Source organism: Macrotis lagotis, chromosome 1 (genome assembly GCF_037893015.1).
Source record: "Macrotis lagotis isolate mMagLag1 chromosome 1, bilby.v1.9.chrom.fasta, whole genome shotgun sequence".
Classification (NCBI taxonomy): Eukaryota; Metazoa; Chordata; class Mammalia; order Peramelemorphia; family Peramelidae; genus Macrotis; species Macrotis lagotis.
Window position 1 is genome coordinate 704,312,569 of NC_133658.1, and position 17,033 is coordinate 704,329,601.

General features: G+C 35.9%; 1 long non-coding RNA gene and 1 pseudogene across 1 annotated transcript in view; one reads left to right on the top strand and one right to left on the bottom strand.

The window, feature by feature from the left end:
- Positions 1–17,033, bottom strand: part of LOC141507836 (uncharacterized) — a 98,817-nt gene that overhangs the window by 31,626 nt on the left and 50,158 nt on the right. The window lies entirely within an intron of this gene.
- On the top strand, positions 15,793–16,294 carry LOC141523461 (thioredoxin, mitochondrial pseudogene; annotated as a pseudogene).

Consider the following 17,033-nt stretch of genomic DNA (forward strand, 5'->3'; position numbering starts at 1 on the left):
ACTGATTACTGTTCAGTCATGTCTGATTTTTTCATGACCCTATTTGGGATCTTCTTGGTAAAGATCTCGAGTAGTTTGCCATTTCCTTTTCCACCCATTTTATAGATAATCTGAGGCAAAAAGGATTAAGTGATTTGCCTAAGATCACACAGCCAGTAAGTATCTAAGACCTGATTTGAACTGAGGTCTTTCTGACTCCAAGGCTAGCACTCTACTCACTGTACCTGTGTCTATAGGCTCCACAACTAATTATGAGACTTTGAGAAAGTTATTTTTCCTCCCTGGGTCTTGGTGTCCTCATCTATAATATAAGACAGATGGACAAGAGAATTTTTAAGGTATCTTACATGTTTTAATAAACTGTAACTCTGGGGGCAGCTAGGTGGCACACCGGATAGAACACTGGTCCTGGAATTAATAGAACCTGAGTTCAAATTCTACCTCAAACACTTGAAACTCACTGGCTGCTTGACCTTGGCCAAGTCATTTAATTCCATTGCCCTGAAAAACAACAACAAAAAAATTATAATAATCACTCTGAACCCATACCCCTGCCTTGTTGCAACAAATTCTCACTTAATATAATCAGTCTTAAAGGATGAACCCTAAGGCCACTGTTATAATAGAGACTCAGAAAATAATCAATTTTGGAGCAGTTACATGGTCCAGTGAATAGAGCACCTGCCCTGGAGAGAGGACACCTGAGTTCAGATCTGACCTCAGACACTTAATAATTATCTAGCTGTGTGACCTTGGGCAAGTTACTTAACCCCATTGCTTTAATAAATTAAAAAAAATTTAAAGAAAAGAATCAATGCTCTTCCTGTCTAAATATTTCTGTCACCTTTTTATGGAGCACAACATTAACTGCAAAACTACAGCTCTCAGAAAACCCATGTTTCCCTCCTTTCCAAGAATCTCAAGTGAGGGAAGTTGACTTGCTAAATATTTTCCCTTCAAAGAATTTTTGACCAAACAAGAGATAGCATTATGAGATATAAAATGGATAATTTTAATTATATTATATTAAAAAGGTTTTGACCAAGGGGGGGGTGGAGCCAAGATGGTGGCATGAGAACAGCCTTTTCTAGGAGTTCTCTCCAAAATATTCCAAAACCATCATAAGACTTTGAAGGAGTTGAGATCCTTATGGAGATGTCCCAATAATACTCAAAGCTCAGGAAACACCTCAAACCAGGCACAGGCTGGGGAAATGAGCAAACAGAAAAAAAAAAAAAAGGAACATGATCATAGGCAATTACTTTGGTCCCATGGAGGGGGATTTCACCACTGACCATCAGAAGATAAGAAAGTTCCAGCTTCTGCATCTAAATCCTCCAAGAAATATATAAGTTGATCTCGGGCTATTTCAGAGCTCCCAAAAGATTTTGAAAATCAAGTAATGGAGGCAGAGGAAAAATTGGGAAGAGAAATGAGGGAGATGCAGGAAAAACATGAAAATCAAGTCAACAACTTAGTCAAGGAGATCTAAAAAAAATGCTAAAGAAAATAACATACTAGAAACTAGTTTAGGTCAAATGGAAAAAACAGTTCAAAAAGTTAATGAGGAGGAAAAATACCTTAAATAGCAGAATTGGTCAGATGGAAAAGGAATTAAGAAAGCTCTGTGAAGAAAACAAATCTTTCAAATGTAGAATGGAGCTAAAGTAAACTGATGACTTTGCAAGGAATCAATACACAATAAAATAATATCAAAATAATGAAAAACCAGAAGAAAATGTGAAATATCTCATTGAAAAATGGATCTGGAAAACAGATCTAAAGATGCAATTTATAAATTACTGGGCTACTTGAAAGTCATGATCAGGAAAAGAGCCTTGACTTCATTTTTAAAGAATTTCTACAGGAAAATTATCCTGATATCCTAGAAGTAGAGAGCAAAATAGAAATTGAAAGAATCCACCAATTTCCCACAGGAAAAGATCCAAAAAAGATAAATAAATAACCCCTAGGAATATTATAGTCAAGTTTCAGAACTCTCAAGTCAAAGACAAAATACTACAAGCAGCCAGGAAAAAAAAATTCAAATATCATGGAGTTGCAGTCAGGATCACACAGGATTTAGCAGCATCCACAATAAGGGCTTATAGGGCTTGGAATATAATATTCCAAAAGGCAAAAGAGCTTGGAATGCAACTGAGAATCAACTATCCACAAAACTTCCAGGGGAGAGATGGACATTCCATGAAACAGGGGAATTTCAAATGTTCCTATTGAAATGACCAGAGCTGAACAGAAAGTTTGAATTTCAAGTACAGGACGCAGGTGAATCATAGAGAGGGTGGACGAGAAGGGTAAATTATGAGGGATTTAATGATGATGAACTGCTTGTATTCCTGCATGGGAAGATGATACTGATAATACTCATATGAACCTTCTCATTTATTAGAGCATTTAGAGGGAGCTTATATAGACAAGGTACAAGGGGGAGCTGAAAATGAAGGCATAATATATTGTAAAAATGGAGTCAATGGATGAAAGGGAATTGTATTGGGAGAAAGTAAAGGAGAGGTAGAACAGGCCAAGATATTTCATATAAAAGAGTAAAGAAATAGGTTTTGCAATGGTATGGAAATGGGAAAGGTGCAGGGGACTGAGGGAGCCTTCATTCTCATTGGAAATGGCTCAGAAAGGAAACAACATATATACTTAATAGGGCATAGAAATCTAGAAGAAAAGGGAGAGAAAGGGAATGGGAGAAAGGGGGCAAGGGAAGGGAAGGAGGGTGTAAGGGATAGAGGAGAGGGTAGTCTGATATAACATATTTTCTTTTTTTACTTTTTGCAAGGTGATAAGATTGGATGGCCTGCCTGGGACCACAGAACTGGGTGCTTACTGGGTCTCTGGTGGGGAATGTGGGAATGTAAGCTTGGGGCCTCTTGGCCCCAAGGCCGGTGCTCTGTCCACTGTGCCACATGGCAGCCCCACAGCACACTTTTGAAGAGGGACAGAGTGAAAGAAGAAAGAAGATATAATAATTGGTAGTGAGGAGGAATGAATGGAAGGAATTACAAGCAGCAACAACTGTGGAAAAAGTAACTTCTCTGATATTTCTCGTGAGGTTTTTTAATTTTTGTGGTGAAAGGGGGGGCTTAAGTTTACTCTTACAAGAAGACTGTTTTAGTAATATGTAAATAAATAAAAATGTAAAATTAAAAAAATTAAAAAAAGTTTTTGTATAACTATAACCAATGCAATCAAAATTAGAAGGAAAATAGAGAGCTGGGAAACAATTTTTACGACAAATGCCTCTGATAAAGGCCTTGTTTCTTGAATACACAGAGTACTGAGTCAAATTTAGAATACAAGTCATTCCCCAATTGATAAATGACGACAGGATAAGAAAACACAGTTTTCAGAGAAAAAAATAAAAAATCTATAGTCCTATGACAAAAAATGCTCAAAATCATTATTAGATAAATGCAAATTAAAACAAGTCTGAGGGACTACCTCATACCTATCAGATTCACTAATACAACTGAAAAGGAAAAATGATCACTATTGGAGAAGACATGGGAAAATTGTTGATGTAGTTGTGAACTAATCTAACCATTCTGGAGAGTATTTTGGAATGATGCCCAAAGGGCAATCAAACTGTGCATATCCTTTGATCAGAAATATCACTACTAGGTTTATTTCCCAAAGAGATTATAAAAAAAAGGAAAGGCCTTTCATTTAAAAAATATTTAAAGCAACTCTTTGTGGTGGCAAAATATTGAAAATTGAGGGGATACCCATCATTTTGGGGGATGGCTGAACAAGTTATAATATTTGAATGTGATAGAACACTAAATTGAACCATAAGAAATGATCAGCAGGCAGATTTCAGAAAAACCAGTAAAGACTTACATGAACGGATGCAAAACGAAGTAGAAGAATATTGTACATAGTAACATTGTATGATTATCAACTATGAGATTTAGCTCTTCTTAGTAATACAATAATCCAAGACAATTTCAAAGGACTCATGATAAAAAATGTTATCCATCTGCAGAGAAAGATTTAATGGAGTCTGGATACAGATCCAAGCAAACTATTTTCACTTTACCTTTTTCATGGACTTTGCTTTTTGATCTGTTTCTTCTTTCATAACATGACTAAAATGGAAATATGATTTCCATGATTACACATATGTAACCTATTTAAAATTCTTTTAGGGAGGGCAGAGGGAGGGAGAAAATTTGGAACTCAAAATTTTTTCAGTGATGTTTAAAATTGTCTTTACATGCAACTGAAAAAAAATTCTACTTAAAAAAAAAATTACCTTCCATCTACTCAGGAAAAACAAAAAACAAAACCTTTCCTTCAAGTAGATGATTCAGAAAAGGGTAACCACCTGCCAGGATAAAAGTATCAATCTGTCCGTAGTTTTCTTCTCAGTAGCTAAAGGCAAATCTTTGATGTCTACTTTGTTACCCTGGCATAAATTAGTGCCTCTGATATGTACACCCACTCAATTGCACCCCCCAGCTAGCACAACTGGTCTGATCTGAAATTCAGGGTGTAAACATGAAAGCTGGGAATTGTCCTAACCTCATTCACTAAAGCCTTTGGATCTCCACCTCCTCCCTCCCCTACCCCCCACATGCAAACTCTAAGTTCCCTTTGAAAAACTAGTCAGAAGCAAAGAAAGACATTCATGACTAATGTAAAGTACAAATGGGTATTGGGCAGGTAGGTGGAATATTGGATAGAGTGCTAGGCCTGAAGACTAAACTTTCTGAGTTCAAATCCAGTCTCAGATGCTTAGTAGTTATGTACCCTGGGCAAATCACTTAACCCTTTTTGTCTCAATTTCCTCATATGTAAACAAGAGCTGGAAAAAGAAATAGCAAACCAAAAGTATCTTTGTCAAGAATACTCTAAATAGGGTCACAAAAATTTGGTTATAACTGAAAAATGACTGAACAACAGAGCCATATGTTAAAAAAAAATTAGGAAAAAAATTTAAATGAGTCACATTGGCATGATGTCAAAGCTTACAAAGGTCTTAACTCATTGCGACCCTGTGAGATTGGTAGAGCAAGTCATCATTTTTACATGTGATGAAACTAAGATTTTACTGAGTGATTTGTCCAAGGTTGCAGAGTAAATATTCAGATAGTTTTCAAGTCTGGGCCTTCTGCCTACATGGTCTATTATTTTCTTATTACTATATTTCACCTCTCCTGTTAAGATGTCAGCCAACATTCACAACAACCTTTTAGGTATGTACCACTCAATTTTCACTTGGTATGGGAAAAAAAGATTGATTAAAATGAAGTCACTGGTATTGTGAGGTTACCATCTGTCTAACTTGATATTGCTTTTGTTTAACTTGGGAGGCAGTGAGGGTTAATGAAAAGGGGCACTGAATTTGGAGATGGAAGACCTAGATTTGAATCCCAGCTCTGCCATTTGCTGGTCATGGCAATTTGTGTAAGTCTTCTAGCCTCATCCATCTAAAATATCTGGAAAATACCAGGAAATGGGAAAATAGTATTTTTACTATCTCTGTCACCACAGGGTCTGGCCAAACTGGCTTCCTTATTGTTCCTCACAAATGGCACATCATCTCCAGCTCCTCATCCTCCATAAGGTAATGCAGCCATCCTCACTTCTTCTAGGTGGTGTCCCTTACCTCCTTCAAGATTAAACTCAATCACTCCTTCTGCATAAAGCCCCACCAGTTAGTTCCTTCCTAAAGTCATTCTATGTAGCTACCTTGTAACTACTGTATTTATTCTGTGTTGTAGAGTTTTACAAATGTATATGTTGTGCTGGGTCTGTTTCTCTCGTCTTTGAATTTATCACCAGTACTCACATCAAAGACTGGTACTTATTCAGTCATTTCAGTTGTGTCAGGCTTGTTATAACCCCATTTAGGGTTTTCTTGGCGAAGATACTGATGCTTTGCCATTTCCTTCTCCAGCTTATTTTACAGATGAAGAACTAAGGCAAACAGGGTAAGTGACTTGCCCAGGGTCACAAAGCTAACAAGCATCTAAGATCTAATTTGAACTCATCTTCCTGACTCCAAGATTTTATCTATTGATACCTAGCTGTCCATGTGATTCTAGGCAAGTCGCTTAACCTTTGTCTTCTCTGGTTTGCACAACTTTCAAAATGGGAATGAAAAAAACCACATACTACCCAGGATTATTATGAGGGAGGATCAAATGAGATAATATTTATAATCTGGCATACAGTGGGTGCTTAATTATTGCTCATTTCTTTCCTTATTTTTGAGAGTTTCACATAAGACTATGTGACAAATGCTTTATAGGTCATAAAATGTGTTGAATGTAGTCATCAGAAGGGGCTACCTGATTTAACCTCACTGATTTCGTTGACACCAGTCATGAGATATCTCTGGAAACTTCCCATTGCTATACCTGGAGTTGTTGTTCCACTCAGATGTCACCATTCCCAGAGCCCACCTGCTTCTCAAGGCTGTGACTTTCATGAGACTCCCTCTCTGCTGAAATGTAGTCAAAACTCCTCCCATGTGCCTCTCATGGGTACTCCAGTATACCGTGCTGCATGATGTCCTGAATTGTAATTCCCTTCCCTCTGTTAAAGACCCTAATTTTTGCTACTTTGGTGGTTCACTTTATTTCAGGTGGATAAGAGCTACAAAAATATCAGTGTTGGCATTCAGTATTAATAACATTAGCTAAACTCTAGGGTATATAAAAATGATATATCATAGAAATGTTTTGCATGACTGCTCAGGCATAACCTATATCAAATTGCTGCCTTCTCAATGAAGAGGGAGAAAGAGAGAGAAGGAAGGCAGAGAATGTAAAAATCAAAATTTTAAGAAATATAAAATATATTTACATGTAAATCATATTTATTCTTTTAAAATAAATAAAATGTGTGGGGAAGGCATGATATGTCAACTTGGTGCAATTATATATTTACAAAAGGAAAAAAATCTACTTTTTTTTTGCTAAGAATAATTAGCTATTCCAATTTGTGTAGAGTCCTTTTTTTCCCCCTTTTCAAAATGTAGTCTTCTAAAAAGCTAGGTGACTTGAATCAGGTAACTACCCATCTAACCATCAATTTTTTCCTCCATAAAGAGATAACAATAGAACCTACCTCACAAAATTGCTACAAAGATCAAATAAGATAATATTTAAGATGTCTGCAAATCTTAAAATACTATACAAATGTGAATTAATATTATACACATTTTCTACCCATATGATTTTTTACAAGTATTTAATGTTTTTGGGTCCCAGTTTCTTTATCTATAAAATTAAGGGGTACTAGACTAGCTGACTTTGAAGCATTAATTTTGATGAAGGTATGGTCTTGTGATTCTAGTCAGTGATATTTCTAGTCAGTGACACTACTGGAGGTAGTGGAACTGGAATGTATTAGGGAAGGAAAAATGAGTCACTTCAGCACATTCTTCTCTTTGGAATGGATTAGGACATAAGTGGAAAGGGGAAGGTAAGAAAGTAGTCATTCCAGGGTTCACATGCTTGATTATATTGCTAAGAAGATTCTTCCACAAACCCAAAGAATTATAAAGGCTTGTACTGAAAATTGTGTAATATTTTAATCCAAAGCTTTACTGATGAGAATTCAAGAACTTTTACTCCAGAGACAACAGGACCTACTAGAGGAAAACAGAGGCTCCTCCCAAGATTATTATGGCTGTTTCCTTTCCTTCTGCCTTTGACTGATCACTTGCTACATCCCAGTTTTCCAATAATCACTATTTTGTTCTTGCAGCTTGAAAGCATTTCCATCTGACATCTGGAACTATTTTCTTCTTAAAATTCATAGTATTTCTAGGAAATCTGCTTTTCCCAAGAAAGTTGCATTTATAGTAACACATCTTCTTTTAAAAATCATGATGCTTCATATTCATCTCAAATCCTATACTCAAGTTAGAGAAAATAAATATATGTATATAGAATATTAAAGCTTAATTTTAAAGTATTGATTAGAAAAATATCAGTATCAATATCAGTATCTTTTAAAATGATAGCTAGCAGGTATATAGTGATTTAAGATTGCAAAACACTTGACAAATAATATCTTTTTTTACACATAAAGAATTTTATCTACACATAATTTATCCACATATAACTAATTGTTATTATCACTTATATCCATCTTACAAATGATAAAACTGAGGCAAGCAGAACAAAAAGGCCTGTCTAGCCTCCTAAAGGGTAGGACATGTATGAGGCAGGATTTGAATTCAGGTCTTCCTGTGTCCAGGTCTAGTGCTCTCTGCACTGCATCTTCTAACTGACCCTAAAGAGCTCTCCCTCAAGTTTGAAGTCCTTTAATATGTAAAGTACCTATGATAATTTATCAGCATGGGGGTTTCCTATGGAGAGGAGATTCCTATGTTCCATGGACCCAACTTTCTAAAACTTAACAGATCATAGGATCAGAGATTTAAAACTGAAAGTCACTTTAGAGTCCACTGAATATAACCCCAAAACCAGAGGCACAGAGAGGTTAAATGACTTCTCCAAGGCCTCACAGTTATTAAGTGTCTGAGGCAGCATTTTAACCCAGATCTTGCTGATTCCAAGGGTAAGTCCTATTCAATACACCATGCCTTCCTCTCAAAGAGGTCCTAATGAGTTTCCATAGGCAATAAGAGGTAAAATGGCTTGTACAGAATTACCTGTTAGTCTGTTATGACCCAGGTCATCATTACTACAAGTCTAGCTCTCTATCCACTAATTAAGCCATACTGCCTCTATAAGTGACTTTCATAAAGGATTGAAATGTATTACTAAAAAATAAATACATAAAAATTCAATCAAGACTGATAAAGGTTTTGTGTTTTTTTTAATATGGACCTGAAACTAACATCTACCACTTAGTGCTAGTAGTAGTACTAACTCAGCTATCAAACCTTTAAATTGCATGGAGAATTCAGGAACACCCTGTATACAGAAGAGAAAAAACAAACTCAGCTGGGCAGAAGAACAAACAAGCAAAAATCTGGGATTTCATTGTAGGATATGAATTAACCATGAGGTAGTCAGGAAACTCACTTATTAAATGGCATGAGTGAGAATGACCTGTCTGAAAGAAGGAGGAGTGAGTTTCCCAGTTTCCTTGGTATCGATGAGACTTCAGCACATGATGCTTACCATCATTGTTTCTCAAGTATCATAAGAAATTTGAGGTTTCAGAGAAGTATAACTTTTAATTACAAAAAATAATTAAGGGATTTTATAAAAACAAGACCTTCACGGAAATGTTATAGGGATTTTGAAGGGTTAGCCAAAGGGATGTTTTGATGATTATCTCAAACACATGGGGCGAATGTCACCTGTCCTCTGAGTCACAGAAGGAGAAATAAAATATAGTGAGGATCTGGTTAAAGAAAGGGAAGAACTTCTTGACCATAAAGACCAGGCTGCTAAGGGAAGTTGGGTAATCTCCATACTCAGAGATCTTAAAAATAGGACAAACAACCATCTGTACCAGATGATTTATGCATTGACCTTTAGGAGGCTGGCCCAGATAAGCTCATGAGGTCCCTTCCAAGTGTATGATTCTATGATTTAGTCAGAATATAATTTTCTCAGTTCTACATTTTAAAAGATAACCAGCAGATGGAAGCAGCAAAATTCTCCAACATTCTACCAAAATAATTGTTACTCACACTGTAAAGGCCTAACCAAGCTTGCCAAATTAGAAGTAGTTATACAAACTTTCAAAGGTATACTTCAAAAAAAAATGAATGAAAAGTGTCAGTCCTATGATCTTCTCTATAGAAACTGTCAAAATACCTGGATCACCCACAAACTATTACTTAACCTTTGCTAATTTCACAACCATTTAGATTTGGTTTCCCCTAAGAGGCAGGAAGTAGCAAGGGATATAATTATTTCCCATTTCTCTGAAGCCTGAAGTTATACTTCTTGGGGTAAAGATAGTTTCTTGATGTAGGAGGGAGAGTAATAGCAATGCCAAGAAAAAAATGGGGACCATTGAAACATTTTTTTTTACATTGCAGAGGAGAGAAAGGAAGTTCAGCGCCGTATAACATTTATTTAGAATTTATTGTATGTTTTTCAGGGGAAAAAAGTAAATGGTATAAGATAGAAATTCATGTCTCATATGGAATTTTCTTTTGTTCTGTTGTGTACATGTATCTACTCCTTTTTTGTTATCTAAGGTAACATTTTTTTAAAAAAAAATTAAATCCATTAAATATTGGAAGGAGAATTCCCAATACCAATTCAAGTGGGTAACTTCTTCAATTTATAGTTTTAGCACACAGAGAAGTTAAGTAACTTGCCTGGGGTCACACAGCCAGAATTTGTCAAAAACAACATTTGAACCTGGATCTTTCTGGCTTTTTATCTACTAGACTACACTTTTCTATATAAAAATACTCTAAAAGTATTTTTAGAGAATACTCTAAAACTGTAGAGATCATGAAAGGAAGGGTAATAGGTAGTTGGGTACAAGTTATCTAGCAGATATACTAGATGCTGAAAAAGCTACCAAAATCAATAAACTATTCATCTCCCTAATGCTGGCTTCAGAAGAACTGACTTTGTCTTTAAGCTTATATTTTTCTGCTAACCCTGCCCCCATGCCCTACCTGTTAAAGTGTTTTATTTTTGCCAGCAATCTGGCCTGTTTAGAAAGTAACCAAACTGGTCCGGACTACTGTGATATCTACACTAAGCTCCACCTGACACTACCCTCTTTGACCCCATTTTCTGTCTGCCAAAGTCCCCACTGATCTACTCCACCTCAGGTTACCTTCAGGCAAATAGGTGGGTTGGAAAAACAGGAGATTAACCAATAATAAACCTGGTTCAGGTGGATGAACAGTCAACATTAAGCACAGTTCAATTACACAAAGCCTTCTCCAATGCTATGATGATAAAATTCCTTAAATCTCTACTTCAAAAATATTTTCCAAATGATTCCCCAATTTTAAAAATTTCAAAAGATACTTTACTGATGAAACAAAATCAAAAGCTCTAAGATACATACAGAAGCACGACATCATGTTAAATGCTTCATTGATTCTTTTCTCAGCAAATAATTTCCTTTCCTTGAATTTTCCCTTAACTACAATTACCATATAAAATTACAGAATGACCCTTAGTACACACATTACTGGTCACTTTATTTTGCATTTCTATAATATATGCTACATTATAGAACTGCAGTTGCCCAGTTTTACCACTAGATGACATTTGTTCATCTTATTTTTAGCTTTTCCTCTGGTGTTTTGTACTTGGGGTTTGAAATTCACAGATAGGTCAATGTTATCTGAACTAGATCAATCTATTTATTAGTAATGGATAACTTGCTATCAATTTTTTTAGAGTAGTTGTGAAATAACTAATCCAAGTAACATCCAAAAAAATGGAACATCTTGGAGCTCAAACAGGAGCTCTTAAATTCCTAAAATATGTAGTCTATAATTTTACCTAATGTTTCCTCAGAATTATATATATATATATATATATACCATGTTGGGCAGTATCAGTGTCTAAAAGTCAGAGTTCCAGGTTCTGCATCTTTGCTCCAGGACTCTGATCACTGATAGTTATCTTCTCAGTCTTATATTAACTCGGAAGTTAAATTTTATATTTTAGAATTCAAATTGAATTTAGGATTCACAAATTGAACTGCTTATTAAATGATCAGTAGCTAAACTAACTAAACTGAATAACCATATTCAATTGTACTAAGATAACAACTTTTTCTCTGCTCCACCTTTTATCTAGCAACACTAACCTCACTTCAAATTGAAATGATAGTGATAATAAAACATGATTATTTTCCTCCTTCCTCTTTAAGAAAAACAGCACCTTACTTCTTAGTAAGTTAAGACTTTTAAGCTCAAACTGGATAACAAAAAGAATAATCACTCCAGAGAAGGAAATGTTGAGTCTAAATGCAGACCAAAGCTTATGATCTTCGATTTTGAAAAGTTGTCTAAGGTATTATGTTTTTATTCTCTCTCTCTAATTTATTTTTTTTTCACTTTGAATTGATTCTTCTTTCACAAGATGATTAATTTAGATCTATGTTTAGCATGGTTGTACACAAATGGCATATATTAGATTGCTTTCAGTCAGGGGGAGGGGAGGGAAGGGAGGGAGGGAGGGAAAAATGTAAAACTCAAAGCCTAGCAAAAAAATGATTGTTGAAAACTACTGTTGCATTTAGCTGGAAAACTAAAGATTATAAATGAAGAATTATAAAAAAAATATTAGAAATCAGTTTGAAAATGGATGAACAGCTTATGTCACATGAATGTAACAGAATAGTATTTGGCTATAAGAAATAATGAAAAAAAGGGCAGCTATGTGGCACAGTAGATAAGAGCACTGGCCCTGGATTTAGGAGAACTTGAGTTCAAATTTGACCTTAGATACAAAATACTTACCTGACTATGTGACCTTGGGCAAGTCATTTAACCCCATTGCCTTGCAAAAAAGAAAAGAAATGAAGAAAGGGCAGATTTCAGAGAACCCTAGAAGGAGATATTGAATTGATCCATAGTGAAGTAAACAGAACTGAACCATTCATACAATAACAACATTTTAAAGATCAACAACCTTAAAAGACTTAAGAACTCTATTCAGTGCAATAGCTAATCAAAAACTCAGAGATCTGATGATGAATATACTACTTACTATCCACTGACAGAAAGGCGACAAACTCAGGTGCATTTTATTTTTCTTTATTTTCAACGGGGGGGGGGGGGGGGGGGGGGGGAAGATGTGTGCTAATTGAAAAAAAATCAAATTAAATTAAAAATAAATAAAAAGTGCCTATCATTTAAAATCAAGTTTAGGAGGATCCAGAGATAATGTGACTCACTGAGTATACATAAGAAAGCAAAAATCATAGTGTTATTGATGTGCCAAACCTAGATGTACCCCAAGTAAATTCTAATCTTAGATTGTATAATCACATGAATTAAAAGTAGCAGTTTGTTACTGGCATAACTCATGGACACCCACATTCATTTATCCAACTAATGAACTTCTACAAGTAATGGCCAATATGGGTAGAGTCTATGGACAAATTTTACTTCTTTTGTGATTTATTTTTTATAAAGAATAGGACTAAGATGACTTCTAATTTTTTTTGAGTTTTTTAAAAATATTGAGCCTGTGATATGATAAAAAAAAAAAAACAAGCGTTTTCATAATCACTGTTTAATCCAGCAGTTGTCAAAGTATGGTCTAAGGGCACTTGGGAGTCCCCGAAGCCCTTTCCAGAGAGATCCAAAAGGCCAAAACTTTTCACAATAATTTTAATGCAGTAATAGCAAATAGATATAAACAATATAAACAATAACTAAAGGGAAAGGGGCTTTGATCATTTTAAGAGCGCAAAAGGGTCCTTCATACACAAAAAGTTTGACAACCTCCAGACTAATCCCTAAACCCTGACTCTATTAATGATATCCATGCTCCTCTGGTCTAGTAATATTCCTTTAGTCATCTTTTACTTAAAATTGTGATGTTAATAAGCATATTAATAACATATGTTCTAAATTTGGGAAAATTTATTCCTATGATGAGATGAAATATATTATTAGGCAGTTATTGAATAATGCTATCTCTTTTACTCTACTTAGTCCTAAAATGAAAATATTTTAGGACGAAGATTATAGATAGATTTTTATTTAATGTCCTTACCATTTAGATGCATATTAGTAGTTCAATTCCCCTACTATTCACGTTTTTTACAAAAGACTCAGAAGTTGAAAACTACATTCTTTGTTTCTGTTATCTTGTTGCCAGATTAACTTGAAACAAACATTAATTCCTGTCAGCTGCTTCCTACAACCAAGTCACTCTTGCTATTTATAAACCAGGGCTAAGAAAAATCAATCAATCAATTGAAAAGTATTAAATTTAAAATTAAAAGAGACCCCGAAGGATGACAATTTAAGAGAAATATCCTCTAACAGTTCTTTTTCTTATTTTTCTTTTACTGGATCATATCCAATTCAAACTCAAAGGAATCATAAAAGAGTTTATCAAAGTATTTCCTGTAATATTTCTTGTGTCTCTCCCCTCCCTTCCTTGCCTGTGACCCTTAGCTTCACTGGAGACTCTAAATCAGTTATAGGAAAATAGAAGAGTCTTGAAATCATGATTAGAAAACATAGAAAACAGGATATAATGGAACAATGGAAACCAGAATTTGTGTGTGTGTAGTGCTAGGGGTCTTGAAAATGGGAACTGGAAAGCTAATTACTCTGTCTTTATCCTGTCCTATCTATGGGAAAGTAGCACCCTGATTGATGATACCATAGAACATAGGGTAAGACAATGAACAAACAAATTTTGTCTTAGGTAACTAGGAGGCAAAGTGAATAGCATGCTTAATTTGAAATCAGTAAAACCCAAGTTTAAATTTAGCCTCAGATACTTACTCACTGTACTATCTGGAATGAGTCATCAAATTTGTGTCTGCCTCTGTTTACTTATCTGCAAAATGGAAATTTTTAAATAGTATCAGATTTTATATTACTTAAAAATTATATTAATGAAATATTCCATGGAACAATATTTTTGGTTTCATAAACCTTATGATCTAAATTCTTTAAAGATTTGTAAGAGCAGTATGCCATACCATTGGAACTATGCCCAAATGGCTATACTATGCATACCTTTTGACTCAGCAATAGCACTACTAGTTCTGTATCTTTTTTAAAATTTACATTTTTTCATTTGCACCTTACTAAAATAGTCTTGTTGTAAGACTAAACATAATCCCCCAGCCCCCCCCCAACAAAAATAAAAATCCTCATGAGAAGTAAAGTGAAAAGAAAAAAAATGTGCTTCAGTCTGTGTTCCAATACTATCAACTTTGTTTCTGGGATGGATTATATTCTTTATCTTAAGTTCATCAGAGAAGCTACTGCCATATTTTTTCACAGTTGTTGCTGACTGTAATTCTCTTCATCTTCCTCCCCATTCCCATATATATTTTTTCTCTCCTTTCACTCTGTCCCTCTTCAAATGTGTTCTGTATCTTAAAGAAGAGAGAGACAGAAAGACAGTGACAGAAACAGAGACAGATAGAGACGGGGGTGGGGTGGGGGTGGGGAGGAAAGAGAGAGAGAGAGAGAGAGAGAGGACCTATTTGTAGAAAAATATTTAGAGTAGCTCTTTTTGTGGTGGCTAGAAATTGGACATTGAGGGGATGCCTATCAATTAAGGAATCACTGAACAAGTTGTGGTATATGATTATAATTGTGTTGTAAGAAATGACTAGAAGGTTGATTTCAGAAAAACTGGAATTACTTACATGAACTGATTAGGAGTGAAGTGAGAAAAACCAAAACATTGTAGAAACTAACAAATTGTAAAAGATTTAGCTATTTGCAGCATTACAATGATCCAAAGGACTCATGATGAAAAAAATACTGTTTAGCTCTAGAGAAAGAACTGATGGTGTCTGAAAACAGACAATAGTATACTATTATTTTTCCTCCTTTTCTTTTTCTTTTTTCCCTTCCTTCCCTCCTTCCTTCTTTCCTTTCTTTTCTTCTACAAAATGACTAATATGGAAGTATTTTATCAAATTTCTAATATATAACATATCAGATTGCTTACCACCTCAGGGAGGAGGGAAGGGAGGGAAGGATAGAATTTAGAACTCAAAACTTTTTTAAAAAGAATGTTCAAGAGACCGGGCAGGCCTCAGGGGGCAGTGGCAGCAGAGGTGGTGGCAATGGAGAAGTTCCAGGAGTCCAGGCCAGGGCAGCCTGGGGTCTCATGGTCTCACTTGCACCCCAGGGAGATGGCTCAGTGAATGCTCCTCAGGAGATTCTTGGTCCCTCTCATCTCCAGGAAGCTCCCTCAGTGTCACTGGGTGCCTCTTCCTCCTAAGGTTCTAGCCCAGGGCAGCCCTAGTAGACAGACCCACTGCTGTCTCTGGTTTGTCCTGGATATTCTCCACCTCCAAGATCTGTAAAGTTAGATTTAACTTCCAGGATGGACCTGACTTTCTGGACAGAGTTATCAACAGTGAGGCACCAGTAGTTGTGGATTTTCATTCACAATGGTGTGGCCCTTGCAAGATTTTGAGGCACCAGTTAGAGAAAATGGTGGCAAAGTAGGAGGGGAAGGTGCTGTTTGCCAAGGTGGACATGGATGACAACAAAGACCTTGTCATTGAGTATGAGGCTTCTGCTGTGCCAACTGTGCTGGTCATCAAGAATGGGGACATGGTGGACAAGTTTGTGGACATCAAAGATGAAGACCAGGTGGAGGCTTTCCTCAAGAAGCTAACTGGTTGCTGAGCTAGGCTGCTTGTATTTTCCTGTGGACTCCTCTTAGAAGAACTTTAGTCCTTTCCAGCTCTCACCTGTCTAGCCCTTATTGCCCTATCCCATGTCCTTCTGAGGAAGGGTTCTTCATCTCCAAACTTGGGAATCAGTATCATTTCCCAATTGTCTGACTCCAAAGGACTGGTCCTTGGGAAAATGGCACTGCTACTGAGTGGGAGTGGAGTTTCAGAAGGGTTCTCACCCTATCCCCCTCCTCCCATCACCATCACCAAGCCCACCCTAATCTAGATCCCTATTGTGGCCACCTCAAGAGGAATTTGGAGAGGAACCTATTTCATCAGAATTACTTAATCATGGGGTAGCTACGTGGTGCAGAGGATGGAGCAACAGCCCTGGAGTCAGGAGTACCTGAGTTCAATTCCTACTTCAGACACTTAATAATTACCTAGTTGTGTGGCTTTAGGAAAGCCACTTAACCCCATTGCCTTGCAAAATAAAAATAATAATAATAATAATTATTATTATTATTTAATCACCCTGTTTTGACTGTGAAATTTTTATCCTCCTCATCTGGTACCTGTGCTCCTGCCACAGAGGCTCTGTAATCCTGTGCCTGACCTGTTTGCACATTTTTCTCCTCTGATGTTGTTTTGTAAAGAGAAAAGAAAGAATGTTATAAAGATAAATAGATATATCTCAACCTCATTTTTATGTAGATCTGTAATAAAGATCATTTCTACCTCCCCTTATG